The sequence below is a fragment of the Helianthus annuus genome, chromosome 13, assembly GCF_002127325.2.
Source record: "Helianthus annuus cultivar XRQ/B chromosome 13, HanXRQr2.0-SUNRISE, whole genome shotgun sequence".
Classification (NCBI taxonomy): domain Eukaryota; kingdom Viridiplantae; phylum Streptophyta; class Magnoliopsida; order Asterales; family Asteraceae; genus Helianthus; species Helianthus annuus.
Genome location: NC_035445.2, coordinates 32189048 through 32203332, shown reverse-complemented (window position 1 = coordinate 32203332; position 14285 = coordinate 32189048).

The window sequence follows — 14285 nt, the reverse complement described above, 5'->3', positions numbered from 1 at the left end:
AATCTAATTCTGTATGTTTAAGATGTCGTGCATTACAGGGTGAGGTTGACAGGTTGAGAACACAAAACCAAAGTCTGGTAAGCGAGATGTCGAGCATAAAAGAGTTAAACTTTTTTGCCAAAAGGGCTATGAAAGTGACATTGAAGCTTTAACATGCAAGTTAAATGAAAAACTTCAAGTAATAGATTTAGCTCACGACATGATGGCTGAGAAAACAAAAGAGATTTCTGAAAAAAGCAAAGAGTTGTCAGACGCACAACTCCGAATTGTTGAACTTGAAAAGAAATAAAGTCAATTCAGAGATTCGTCTTTTGTTATGAAACACATGATGGGTGGGTTAAAGACGAGTAATGACAAGACCACTGTGGGCTTCCAGGGCTTTAATGAAGTCCCACCTCCTCTTAGTCAGGACTATTCTTTCCTGCCTGATGAAGATGAGCTAACAGACTTTATGTCAACTGCACCAAGTAGTTTCGCATCCACATCAAGTCAAATTGAGGGGTCTGAGAGTGATGATGCTAAGAAGAACAATAACAGGGAACCTTTGGAAAACAAAAATTCACCTCCTAAGAGCAAAAATCAAACTTTTGTTAAAAAAATTAATTTTGTTTAAGGTAGTGATATGAAAAATGAAACCACTGTTATTGAAAAAGAATCAAATGTGGAGTTTGCTAAAAATAAAAACAAAGAAATATCTGAATCCAAGCAAACTGAACAAAATTCTTCCAAGGCATCATCATTATCTGATAAGGGATCTACCTCAGAGACTCCAGCTAAGAATTCTTTGAAAAGGAGATCGTGCTTCAGGTGTCACATCAAAGGACATGTAGCGAGCTGCTGTCCTAATAAAAAGAGTGAAGCACAAGTGAGTGAGAGGAAGAGAGAGAAGTCACCAGAGAAGAGTGGTGATAATACTGAGGAGAAAGTTGCGAATTCTCCAAAGAAATCTGCTCCTAAGCAACCACAGAGTGTTGCTGTTGGTGAAGATAAGGCTGAAAAAGGAACTCCACAAGTTCCTCGTTTTAAAGAAATCAACCAAGATTTCAGCCTAGAACTCCACCAGGAAGATATCAGAAACCTAGAAGCAGTTCACCTAGAATGAACAATTATAATTCAAATAATTTCAGAAGTCAAGGTCAATATCAAAATTGATACCAGAATAATGGTGGTCGAACTTTTTATAACAATTGCTTTAGAAATTACAACAATAATGCTTCTTGGAATCAAAATTCAAGGTTTCAAAATCAAAATTTCCAAAGGTCAAATAGTCCAAATGTATATAGGAACCGTCAGGATCAAAGACCTAGTGGAAATCAAAATCAAATTCCATCAACAGGTCTGAGATCCAAGACTCCAGCTAGGAGTAATGGATATTGGATGGATGTTCCAATAGTTGGTGAATTTGGACGACCCAAGACCATTAAGGCTTGGGTCCCCCAATCTAACTAATTTCTTAGTTGGTGTGTGCAGGAGCTGCTAAGGAGGATTATCAACTTATGTTGATAGTGGTTGCTCTAGGCACATGACGGGGATGTGAGATTGATGATATATATGTATATTAAATGATTTAAATTGAAGTTCAAAGTTCTAAGTCGACACACAAGATAACCTGGCAGATCTTTATACTAAAGCTTTCGACAGGGCTCGCTTTAAACACTTAGTCGAACTCAACGGGATGAGGAATCCTGAATAACTGGTTTTCCATAAGAATTTTTGTAAATAGTTTATTTTTTTCTTAAAAAATCAAAAATAAAAAAAAATAGAAAACCACAAAAATACAAAAACATTAAAAAAATCAAAAACATAAAAAAATAGAAAATCAAAAATTGAGTTACCACTGTGTGAAAAAAGGAGAAATGATAGTACATCAGCAAGTTAGACTGTCACACTGAAATTGAATCTAAATTGCTTAAGTCTGATAGCAGCTTCATCATATGATGTACCAGTAGGCAAAAAGCATGAAATAATCAACTTACCAATGTGATATAAACCTAAATGAACTGAATATGAGTGGGGAACACATCAGTGGTGTATGGTTTAATAACCTTAAATCTTGCGTTGATAGATTGCCAAAATCTGAAGTTTTGGGTCTTTATACTGTTATTTCATCCGGGGATATCAGGGGTGTCTTTCTGCTGCATCCAGATACATGCTGACCTAGATACACCCAGGATATCTTAAAAGAGCTAAAAAGGCCAAAACCCTGAAAATGAAGAAGCTCTCATAGAGAGTCATTCAAAAAATGCAAAATGCATAATTCGTACCAAAAATGGTATTTGTCTTAGCCCTCGTTAGATATTTTGGTCTCTTTGTTGTACGGAAGTACTGACCTGTTCACCAATTATCTAAATGTTGAAAATAAAATAGATGAATTCAGTATACTCACCTACTACGATGAATCTTTGTGCATACCTTGATCGCGGGGGTATATCCTGATGTGGGACACGCTAATATTTCAGAAATAATATTACCTTAACGTATCATATGGTAATGGTACTTGAAATGTTCATGCTTTTTGTTTAAGTGGATAAACAATACTAGTAATCGTCTTGAACTGTTTTTCACGAAAAATTAAATAAAGAATTATCTAATTGTGTGAAACAGTTTGATTGTGCTGATATGATCTTCTTACCAGTGATTCTCACAAAAATAGAGTGTTTATTGCTTTTGTAGTTACTTGCTTTCAGAAAAAATAAAAATCCAAAAATAGTGTCTTTTTCTGTTTAAAATTCTTAATGTACGGAAAACTGTTATTCGTGGAGGAATTGTTACTGATTGGGGGAGACGGTGTTAGAAAGTGAGTTCAAAATCTTAAATCAGACAGGATCTTGTGTGTTGGACAAAAAGTTTTGCATGTTGGTGATAAGTTGAAAATGCTTAATCTGTGATACAGTTTAACTATCTCTTGAAAAATAATAATTTATTTAACTTTGTTGAAAAATTCTTATGGTTTCTCGAGATGTTTGTTTTATAGTATACAGATTGAAGCAGTTTGTTGCTGAGAAGTTGCTGTGAAGTGTGAAGATGAGAGTTTGATTGGATGCATGGTAGAACCTCCTTTCTACATTGCAGACAGAGTTGAGGAGTTTGAAGATTGCTGTGCAAATGCTAAACTGGAGTTTACTCAAGTGCTAACGTGTTGAAGATTTGGTGATTGGATGCATCAGCTTAGGGGGAGTCTGTTGCTGACAGAAGCTATTTAAGCTGAAGCTATCCAAAGACCAAAGACAGTGCAAGACTACATGAAGATTGCAAGAAGACTGAAGACAAAGTTTTTATGAAGCTATTGTCAAGGGGGAGTTTGTTGGTGCATATTCTATGACAACAGCTTAGATTTGGTCTTTGGATGTCTTGTAATTAGTTAAACGTTAAACAGTTAGCGGGTTTAGCTTTGTATTAGCTAGATAATAGAGTTTGGGCTAAACAAAACCCACATTGGGTGTAGGGGACGAATTGGGCCTTGCCCATGTAGGAAACCCTAGTCCAACTTGTAAACCTTGTGTTATATAAACAAGGTTTGGCATTAGGGTTTAGGTTAATCAGCCAAAAACAGAGTTTGTGAGGAATTTCGTGATAGCATTAGAGCTTGGACGAAATTGTGAGGGTTAGGGTTTTAATTGATTGTAATTGAGTTTGATTGATAATCAATAGAAAACCCAGTTTGAAAGTGAATTGTTGATTTCTGTTACTACTCATTCTGCTATATTCTGATCAAGAGGATTTCGCACTCTTGATTAGATTGACAATTCTGTGAAGATCCATAAGACTCAAGGGGACCTACAAGTGCCCTGATTTCATGACGAGGACAAAATTCCGCATCATTAGAGCTCGAAGCTCTTCCCAGGTTTGAGCCAATGCCACATCGGCACCCCTATCTCTCATCACACCATTCCACCATGTTAATGCTTGTTTCTCAAAAACACTATATGCGAATTCAACCTTTCGCTCATTTGGACACTGAACATGTCGGAATGTGCTTTCTAGACTCTTGAACCATTGTAGGAGCTCAGTTGCTCCTTGAGACCCAGAAAATTTCAGTGGTTTAGCTGAATTGAATGTTTTGAAGTTACAGTAAGCATTGTTATTGTTGTTATTGTTATTTGCTTGGTTTATCTGGGTAATGAGGTTCGGAATCACAGAAGCAATCTACTGAGCGACTAGGGCTGCGAGGGCAGCATCCCCAGTTTGATCACGTCTAGGAGGCATTTTCTAAAATGAACAAGTAAACATGAGAAACGAGTGAGATTGACATTTGGATAAACAAAAGAGGTATTGAAGATGTTGACGAAACGTAAGGAAGGCGATCATTTGTTCGTCACCTCGAACAAACAAACGACACTTGGTGGCTAATCAAAGTAAATAGGTCTTTATAATGTATCGTGAAGACATGCTTTAGCCTATAAGTGGACACTGACCCCAAGAGTTCCCAGGTAAGAGTGACTGGTCCGATTATGTGGATTTGTACGAACACTCTAGCCTTAGACAAAAGACTTGGGATACAGGCACCCACCCTTCCAGATTGCACATGTTCACATTAATAAGACCCAAACTTTGATGAGATTTTGAAAACTTTGAAGGTTCAAAACCTTATAATAAATCATCTAGGAATAGATGATTGGTTTTCAAAACAGATTTGTAATTTGTGTTCTTGTTGTGGTTGTCAGCAAAAGATAGGCAACGGTATTGTTTTAAGACTAAACACAAGATAACTTGTGTTAGGGTCCTAGGAAGGTTATAGTATAGGTCAAAGCATTACTAATAACCTAATTCCCTATAACCATGAACTCTGATACCAACTCTTTTGTCACACCCCGACCGCGTTAAAACAACAAACCGCAGCGGAAACGTCGGGGAGTGTCATACCAGAATCATTGTTTCACAACACATGGATTGAAGTTTCGTTTTAATACATTATCTCAAAATTTAAAAGCAAAACATGAACATATTGTCCTTCATTGTTATTAAGTCACTAAGGCCTCGTCCATTCCTATGTGAGCATGCATCATAATCGTCATCAAACATCATCAAACAACAGTACCTGAAACATATGTGAAAATAAGTCAGCATAAAAATGCCGGCGAGTACATAGGTTTTGTGAGTGTGTCAGATTCATGGCTTTAAGTACATATTGCAGTACCTTGCCCAACTATGAGAGTTGTCGAGTGTGTACCTTGAAAACAAAAGAGTTTGATATTGCAGTATGTTTTTATCAACTTTACAAGTTGATATATGTGTAAACCAAAACCATTGTAGCTATGAATCTTAACTGAAAACATTTGTCTTTATAAACCAAGTAGTAAATCGTTGTTGAAAGTAAACATTGTATGGTTTATATCTTTAAGTAAACCTTGTAGTGTAAACATTCGTCCAAGTGATCTAGATAACGCAACGACATGTAATGTGTTAAAAGCACTTATATATAGTATGTACTAGCGGCATATCCACCATGCTTTTATCACATTACACACGCCCCGTTACCTAATCACTTACCATAAATCAATCGTTCAATTCGTTCAATTCGTTCAAATCGTTCACATAGTTCAAATAGTTCCAATGGTTCAGATAGTTCAAATAGTTCCGATGGTTCAAATAGTTCAAATCGTTCACATAGTTCAAATAGTTCCAATGGTTCAAATAGTTCAAATCGTTCACATAGTTCAATTAGTTCCAATGGTTCAAATAGTTCAAACTGTTCACATAGTTCAAATAGTCCCAATGGTTCAAATAGTTCAAATTGTTCACATAGTTCAAGTAGTTCCAATGGTACGTGTTTTAATTGTGAAAACTAACTTTCGGTCGTTTCGTTGAATACATTCAAACCTGTGTGACTCGTCCTAGTCGTTTAACTCGTATTAACAAACCACCAAAGGGTAGGTTAATAATTCATCAGGTTCTGTCGTTACCCACATTACCCCCATAACCATGGTGATAGTCCGACAACGGGATTTGTCAGATCCTATGGTACCATAACATACTACTGGTCGGCTTAAACATAGTTAATGAATGTCATTCAATTGTCTCTCGACCAACGTCCCAACAAGTTCGTTTATATTATTGAAATCGTTGTGTTTAACATAAACCATAGCATTCATTAAGAAAAATCGAAATCATTTAGCACATATGAATCACCCCAAATCAATTGAGAGCAATAAAATAGGGGAACTATGTACTCACTTGAGAGTGCAAGATATCCTCGACTAAATAAACTTAACAAAGCTCGGGTAAACCAAGGAAATCAAGTGGCACATAGTAATCGGATCACTATGTTAATAAATCGACACCTAATTTGGGAGATCGGGTAGAATGAGGTCTCGTATACCAAATGAGTATTGGAACTCATGTGATATGTTTTAACAACGCCTACATTCTGAATCGAAACCTATCCTACGTGCTTACGACCCGTTATGACCCGTTAAGGTAGTCTACGCTACTTTAACGCATCATTCGCGCGAATGGTCGTTCGAGATGCCTAACTAGTCCTATGACAAGTATTATATGCCCTAACATGTTTAAATATGTTTCATAGTTAGTTTAAGTGTCAAAAATTACGTTACATATACTTAAATTCAAATTATCCATGAAAAGGACATTTTGGTCATTTTCCTAAGGCATATAAACTACCTATCATACTACTAATTAAACTAAGTGACCATAAGGTATAACCTCGGAAGGTTATTCCCTATACAACTAGGGTCACAAAATATGTTTGGTCGGATCCTAATGATCGACCAAACGGGTCGGGTTCGAAGGTCTAAGCGATTGTTTAGACCGCTTGACTTACGAACCTATACAAGCACTATACTAAAAGTGACGAGTTAAACATGTTAAAAACATGTTTAACTAAGTTAGAAAACAAGTTTGATATCAAAACAAAGTGTTTTGATACCCGAAAATAGCTTCGTCGCAAAATGCACATAATCGTGCATTTTGAACGAAACTTTGACTCGTCACTTCGCCTAATCAACGTGGTAATCAGTAGGTATAGTCACAAGGGACTATAACCATCGTGATTACGCTCACGTTGCAAAGTTCAAACGAACTTTGTCTTGACCAAATCATGGTCAAAGCAGAAAGTCAAACACTGTTTGACTTTCTTGCTTGAATGCATAGCCAAGCATGAAATATCACTTACAAAGGGTCCAAGCTTGGAGATAGAACAAAGAAAACTAAAGAATGGAGCCTTCAACAAGTGTGAGAACTTCCAATGAGCAGATTTGAGAGGAAAATTTGGAATGAGCAAGGAAATGGGTTGAAAAACCCAAGCTATTTATAGAATTCTTGAATCAATTGGATCATTACATGTGTTTTGAATCATGATCTTGGCCTTACACTTGTTGGACAATGCTTGTGCAGCTTGGGGAACCCATAAACAAGCCCATAGTATCCAAAATCCATGGTTAAAATCAATGGGAACCGGCTGTTTGGATTAATTCAATGAATCTGCCAGGTACATCACTCGCGCCCCGCGAAGACAGAGGCACAGGCCTTGGCGCCCCGAGAGAGAAGTATCAGAAATTATCAATTTTAGTCCCTGCATGCATAAAACTTAGTTTTTGATGCATTTAGCCCCCGTTAACCTCATTTCAAGGCTCTACAATGATGTTAAAGTATAGGGAACATGAAATATGCTTGAAAACATCTCGGATGTCGGTTCGTTTGGCCGTACGATCATGTTATTCGGTTAATTACGACGAAACTCGAACGGACACGAAAAACGATCCAAATTACGCGACGAATGGTATTTTTGCATTCCAATCACTAAAATAAAATATTTTAATTATAACAAAAATTTGTGGATGTCCAGATATGTTCAGAACGTAAGATATGCGCGTAAATGCAAACTTATGCACTTTTTGATGTTTTTAGTCCCTATTAATCAAATAAGCGTATTTTCGCATACTAAACCCCTCAAAGCCTATTTCTAAGCTATGTAAAGGATATTTAGGGTATGTTTAGCTTATGATCATGTTCCGGAGTGTTCGTTGCTATAAAAATCGGCAGACTTTCGCAGTTTGTCGCAATTAGTCCCTGTGATCGAATAAACTTGTTTTTGACACACCAAACCCTTAAAAACTTATTTCTAAGTTATGTAAAGGTTATTTAAGGTATTTTAAGCTTATGTCACTATTCTGGAGTGTTTGTCGCGTTAAGCTGATTATGTTTACGTAATAGTTTGCATATTACTTTCCAGAAAGAGATTTAAAGCTTGAAATCAAACAAGAATTGATATTTGTGATTGCCACATGTATTTGTACAAATCCAAAGAATGAAACACAAGATCTCATTGGATTTGTATTTGTATGATGGTCGTAGAGGCACAGATGTCACACACGGCCCCATGTCAAAAGTGTTAGTACCAAATTTTTTCAGAAAGCAAACACGGGGGCGTGCCCATGGGGTACGGCCCCGTGTCAAGGTTCCAGAATGAAAAATGTTACAGAAGACTTGGGGCATGGGGGCGTGCTTACCTGACATGGCCCCGTGCTGCACTTACAGAATTGAAGATTTTTAGTCGAGAGTCGTCTGTGTTCATGCATAGGGTGCTGGGTCAACGTCCTTTGGCCTTCTCACCATCCTTCTGAGTGTATTTTATTCCTACTAAAAGAAAAATTCAAAAATAAAAGCTTAAAAGTTATACTAAAATTAAAACTACTTTATTATTAGATAGTCCATGGAATGCCTCCATGGTGCGCCACGTTTATAAGGGTCCTTGGCTAGACCCATTTTATTGGGTGGTTCTAGCTCATCTTCAATTAGGTGGTCGTCATCATGAATTGGATATTTCATTGATTGGTCAAGATTGATGCACGGCCCCTAATCGAAGTTGTAGGTTGTTTTGCTTCCGTTTGGTCAAGGGTTGATGGGATTTTAGAAATGGTTGTCCCAACACGAGGGGAGCATCATCTAAGATGACAAAGTCGGTTGGGACCACCCGCTTGGCTTGTTTGAATTAAGACATTTCCAACCATTCCTATGGTATTAATCGTTTTGCAATTTGAGAGAAAAATAGGAATTTTAAGAGAAAAATCACTAGTACCTAATTTTTCAAAAATATAGTTTGGCATTATGTTAACGTAAAGATCTTTATCAATTAGCACATTACTAAAAAAGACGTTTTGAAAAAAACATGGTACCGGTTTTATGTTTATTTCATGATATTCATCTTTTATTAGTGAAGTTTGATCATTTGTTAACGTGACGCTTACCAATTCTTCGATTTTAGTAGAAGTGTTCAACTTTTTTAAAAACTTAGCATGTGAAAAAACCAAACAGTGATTTTCAAAAGAAGGTTGTAAAACGTGAATTTCTGAAAAAGTTTGATCAATTTTAGAATCATTAGTTTTAGAGTTACCTTCTTGTTGAGTTGGTTCATGCGTGAGTTTTTCATTTTTTTTCTTCTATTTTTACTCTTCAATTATTACCTCTTTAGTGCAAATAGCCTCTATTTCTTAAGTAAGAGTTCTAGATTTTTCATACTTTCTACGAGTCTTGCGGCTTCGGGGATGATTGTTGGTGGAGTGTCGTAATCTTCAAACGGATTGGTATCCCAAAAGCTTGACTTTGGGAGCTCAAACCTTGGTTCTTCATAAGTGGTGTATGAAGAAATTGGTGTAGTGTATGAGGTTGATGGTCTAAAAAGGTCACAATATTGTACCGAATGAGATTTTCCGCAAATGGTACAATAAGGTTCCTCATAATCATCCTCTATATAATAGGTGTAGTCTTCTGAGTAGTAATCCATTGTATTGGAAGGTACCCAGAAGAACAACGAGCCTCAGGATCTAAAACAGAATTTAAAAATTTAACAGAAGGTTGAGCACGGCCCCGTGTTCAGTTCTGTATCTGGGTGTTTGAAAAAGTTTTAAGAAAAATTTGCAGCATGGGGGCGTGTCCCAGCAGCACGGCCCCATGTTAACCTACTGTAAACAGAAAAAAAAAAACTTTAAAAACGAGCGCGCAGTTGTGAGAAAATATTAGAATTTGATTAGGCCGTTAATTTTAAGCTTCCTTAAAATCCTTGTGTCCCCTGCAACGCCGCCAAAAACTTGACGTGTGTTGGTGTGAGTATATTTTTAGTTATATTTTTAGCTCTTTTGTAACACGCCGATTTTCAGGTTTTAAATTTATAAAACACGATATTTTACTATCACTCTACACACGTTAGGGCAAGTGTACCCATCGTGGACGTAGTATAGTGATGACAAGATACCGAGGTCGTCCAAGGACACAAGATCTTTTAGTACCGGCTTATCGTCAACGTCTAATCGAACCAACTTTGGAGAAAAGATTTTTAAGCTAATAATAAGATAAAAACAGAAAATAAAAATGATAGACAAGAAAGAATCACTTGGATCCAAGTTATCTTTCATGTACACTTTTGATGATTTCCGCACTTTGGGTATTTTAATAGATTATCTTAGTTATAGTAGTAGGCACCTCTTTTGGAGACGACGTTACCCTCAACCTAGTGGTTTGTGTCAGCAAGGATACAATCACACTAGGTCGGAATATTGAAAGATAATTAAGTAAGTTATTAATGCAAAATTTGGTGGACCCCCCTTACGAGGCGGTGATCACCCTCAACCCGTTGGTCTGAGTCAGTAGAGATACAGTCCTCGCGAGGTTGGTTTAAAGTTTTAATAATAGTTTATGAATAAGGGGTACAAGCATTTTCTTACTCTCAGTCAGGCCAGTCATTCCCGGCCAATCCATGGAGTAGTACTAAACTTGCACCAGGTTCTCGCAGGATCTATTCACTGAACGAGACATAGAATTACCCACTCCACCCTTCTAACTCCCTTACAGGCAATTAACATGCTTTATATAGACCGTAAAGACATGAATATGTTGAACAAACGAACATATGAAGAATGGGTGAATAAATTTGCCTTCAATATAAAAAACTAATTATTAAAGTCATTAATACTAACCCAATTAAAAAGTAGCCAAAGTTTGAAAATCATAAAAGAAATACATAAAAGATATGTCTTCACCAAGTGATGTAAGAATTTAGCCAAGCATGACCTTTGTTTGACAAAGATTCTTATGATCAATCTTGGATCCCGAGACTACACACACACTCTAAAGATGGAAAAATGCATGATGGTGGTGGATGATGGTGTTGTAGTGGTGGTGAAGTGGTGGCAAGTGAGAGATAAGTGGTTTGCCAAGGGATGAGTTGAAATGAAACCAAGTTTCCCTTTTATAGCTGAAAACAGACTGTTAACACGGCCCAGTGCCCACCTGACATGGCCCCGTGTTGGCCATTCTCTCTCTTCTTCATTAACTGCAGTGTCAGATCTTGTACTAACACGGCCCCGTGTTGAGTTAACACGGCCCCGTGCCCATTGTGCTTGCTGCACTATCCAAGATTCTGCAAATCTGGGAGTTAACCACGGCCCCGTGTCCATTTGACACAACCCCGTGTTGACAGTCTGCTTCTGTGTCTTTTTCTGGAGTTGGGCACAACCCCATACTGAGCTGGCACGACCCCGTGCTGAGGGTGGCACAACCCCATGTCAGCCTTCTAACTTTTTATTTTTGGCCTTAGGGTGAAGCTCGGAGGGTCGGTATGAACTGTCAACTTCTCTTCTTTTGTATTTATGTTGGTTTTTGCCATTAATTTGTTCCTTTTGTGCATTTAAGCTCTTTTAACCTGAAAATTAAAAAGGAACAGAAAACCAAGCTTTTTCCAACATTAGTACTAAAAAAGGCTTGTTTTTATACCTTATTTGATACAATTTATATGTTGTATTTTAATAACATCATTCGTCATCCAGCACATCTCAGTATACCTACATTTCATATAAAATGAAATGAGTTAGTTATGAGATTTTATGATATGTGTTAACAAGTCCCTAAGACCAAAACAAATCAATAGCAACAAATTTCAGCATTTTTAACCCGTCGTGTGCCGCGACAGGATTTAGAATGATCGTCGCGGGCCACGATCGAGATCTTACTACTTGTCGCGGGGCGCGAGGACCCTATTTCGACAGAAGGTTTTGATTCTGGTGCTGCATATTTTCAGCAAACCAAATTTCGACTTAAACGGTCATAACTCTCTCAAATTTTGTGGTTTTACGATCCGTTTCTTCCTATGTAATCATAATTTGATTCTCCATCACATGGAGTCAAAATCCGACACCCGGATTAACAACTTTCTAGGTTTTTAAGCCCTCAGCTTTATAATCAATTATAAAGTTTTGACCCGTTCATGATTTTATCAAATCATCTTGTTTGTAAAAGGTCATAAAGCATATACCAACATATTTCATTCAAAATCTTTAACTCGTGATCAATCTTTTATGAATTATGCCGCAATTAACCAAGTAATGCTCATAATTCATTTTGACCCGTTTAGAGAATTTAAGCATTTAAGCTTAAATCTCGCTCTTTCTTTTATTCACATCTTATTTCCACGTTTAATTATCAACTTGTCTTCCACCACATCTACATTTGTGGTGGATTTAATGTGATAAACTTTTATGCCGAATTGTACCCCTCGGTTTGTCATTTTACAGAAAAGAGTCATTTCGAGGCATGTGACCCAAAAGGTTTATACCTTAAACTTTTTCTCTTCTCCAAAAGACTTATTAAATCATAAAACTTACTTTCAAACAAGCTTTAAGGGTCGTTTGCTCGGTTTATGATTTAACGGCGTTTTAGTCAATTTTAGCCCTTCTATTACGACGAAGGATTTTTAAGGACATGTTTGACCAAAATCCCACTTTTTGACTATGATCTTGTTTAAAAATCGTCATGTTTCTAAATACACGATGACTATAATTTAAATTATTAGGTTTACCTATTAAGGTAACCCAATGTCCATTCTCGACTTTGTCTAACTCTCATCGAACATCAAGTTCTAAATGAGGAGTTGACCTATTATACATACCTTGCTCGGATCAACATATTGACCCGTTTTAGAATCTCATCAATTAAGTTGCTAGTTAATAGCAACACATATTCCACACGCTATTCATTCATGTGATCATTATACTCAATAAACAATGATTAGTTGTTATCGTCAAATGGTGACATCTTCACCTTTTGACCCATTTGGTCTAAATGACCATTTTATCCTTGTGAGATGATATTATTTGTCATCTCATCTATGTAACTCGTTCCGGTTTACACCGTACGGTCATATTACTTATAACTCATTTCTTAATTCTTTTGACCTATCATGGCTTACGCCGTAAAGTGTCTTTCAAAAACTAACGTTTATCGTCAACGCGTGACCGAATTACCGTTTTACCCTTATTATTTATTTTGGCTTACTAAGGTAACCATTCAAAACTCATTGTCTATTCGTCATTGCATGATCGAATAATCATATTATTCCTTTTTTAACCATTAAACATGGTTTCTTATTATTTTGATTTATTTCGTTCCTTATGACTACACGTCGGAACGTCATATTTCAAACACTTATCTACCTTATATGTACTTGATACAATAAGGGAATGTTCTTCAAAATAAGAGGGTGTAAGCTTTACTTACCTTGCATCCAAATTATGCTTTTCCTTCATACTTAATCTGTTTGACCCGCTTCCTTCACAGGCTTCCACCTAGCTTGTTAAGCGTCAAACTATTATTATAATTCATAAGATGGTTAGATTAGTCATTATCAATCACAACTATTCCATCTTACAGTTTTTATGTTAATATTATCATTCGATCGTATCATTGGTCAGTTTGACTTTTAAAAGTCAAACTGCCTATTGACGTAAGTACTTACACGATATAGCTGAACTACCCGTTTAAGTACTTTGTCAATTATCCGGTAAGCATCATTCTTATGCTACCGTTTTAACCACTTTATTAACCAAGTTCTTGTAACCGTAAGTTATCGAATTAACACAGCATCAATCATTCTTAACACATGATGATATCAAACATCATTTAACATGAATATATCATCAATTTTCATCATATCATACAAAACCCATTTCTTGGCAAGTATGATCATGTACTCAAACACATAAATTATTCAAGTATCTTATTATTAGTATCATGTATGGGGATTCTAAACATAATTATATCATCAATTTCATCATATGATTAAAAGCCACTTATCCTAGTGTGATAAATCATCTAAACATTCAAATCATGGCAATATATGTATAATTTTTACTTAGGGTTTTGTCTAAGCAAATATACATCACTAATTCAACCATAGCTTTTATAATTCATACATAATTCGCAAATTATGATGTTCATCAAATTTCACAACTTCAAAAATCATCAAAATTCTACATACCTTATGTTCCCCTAGCTTG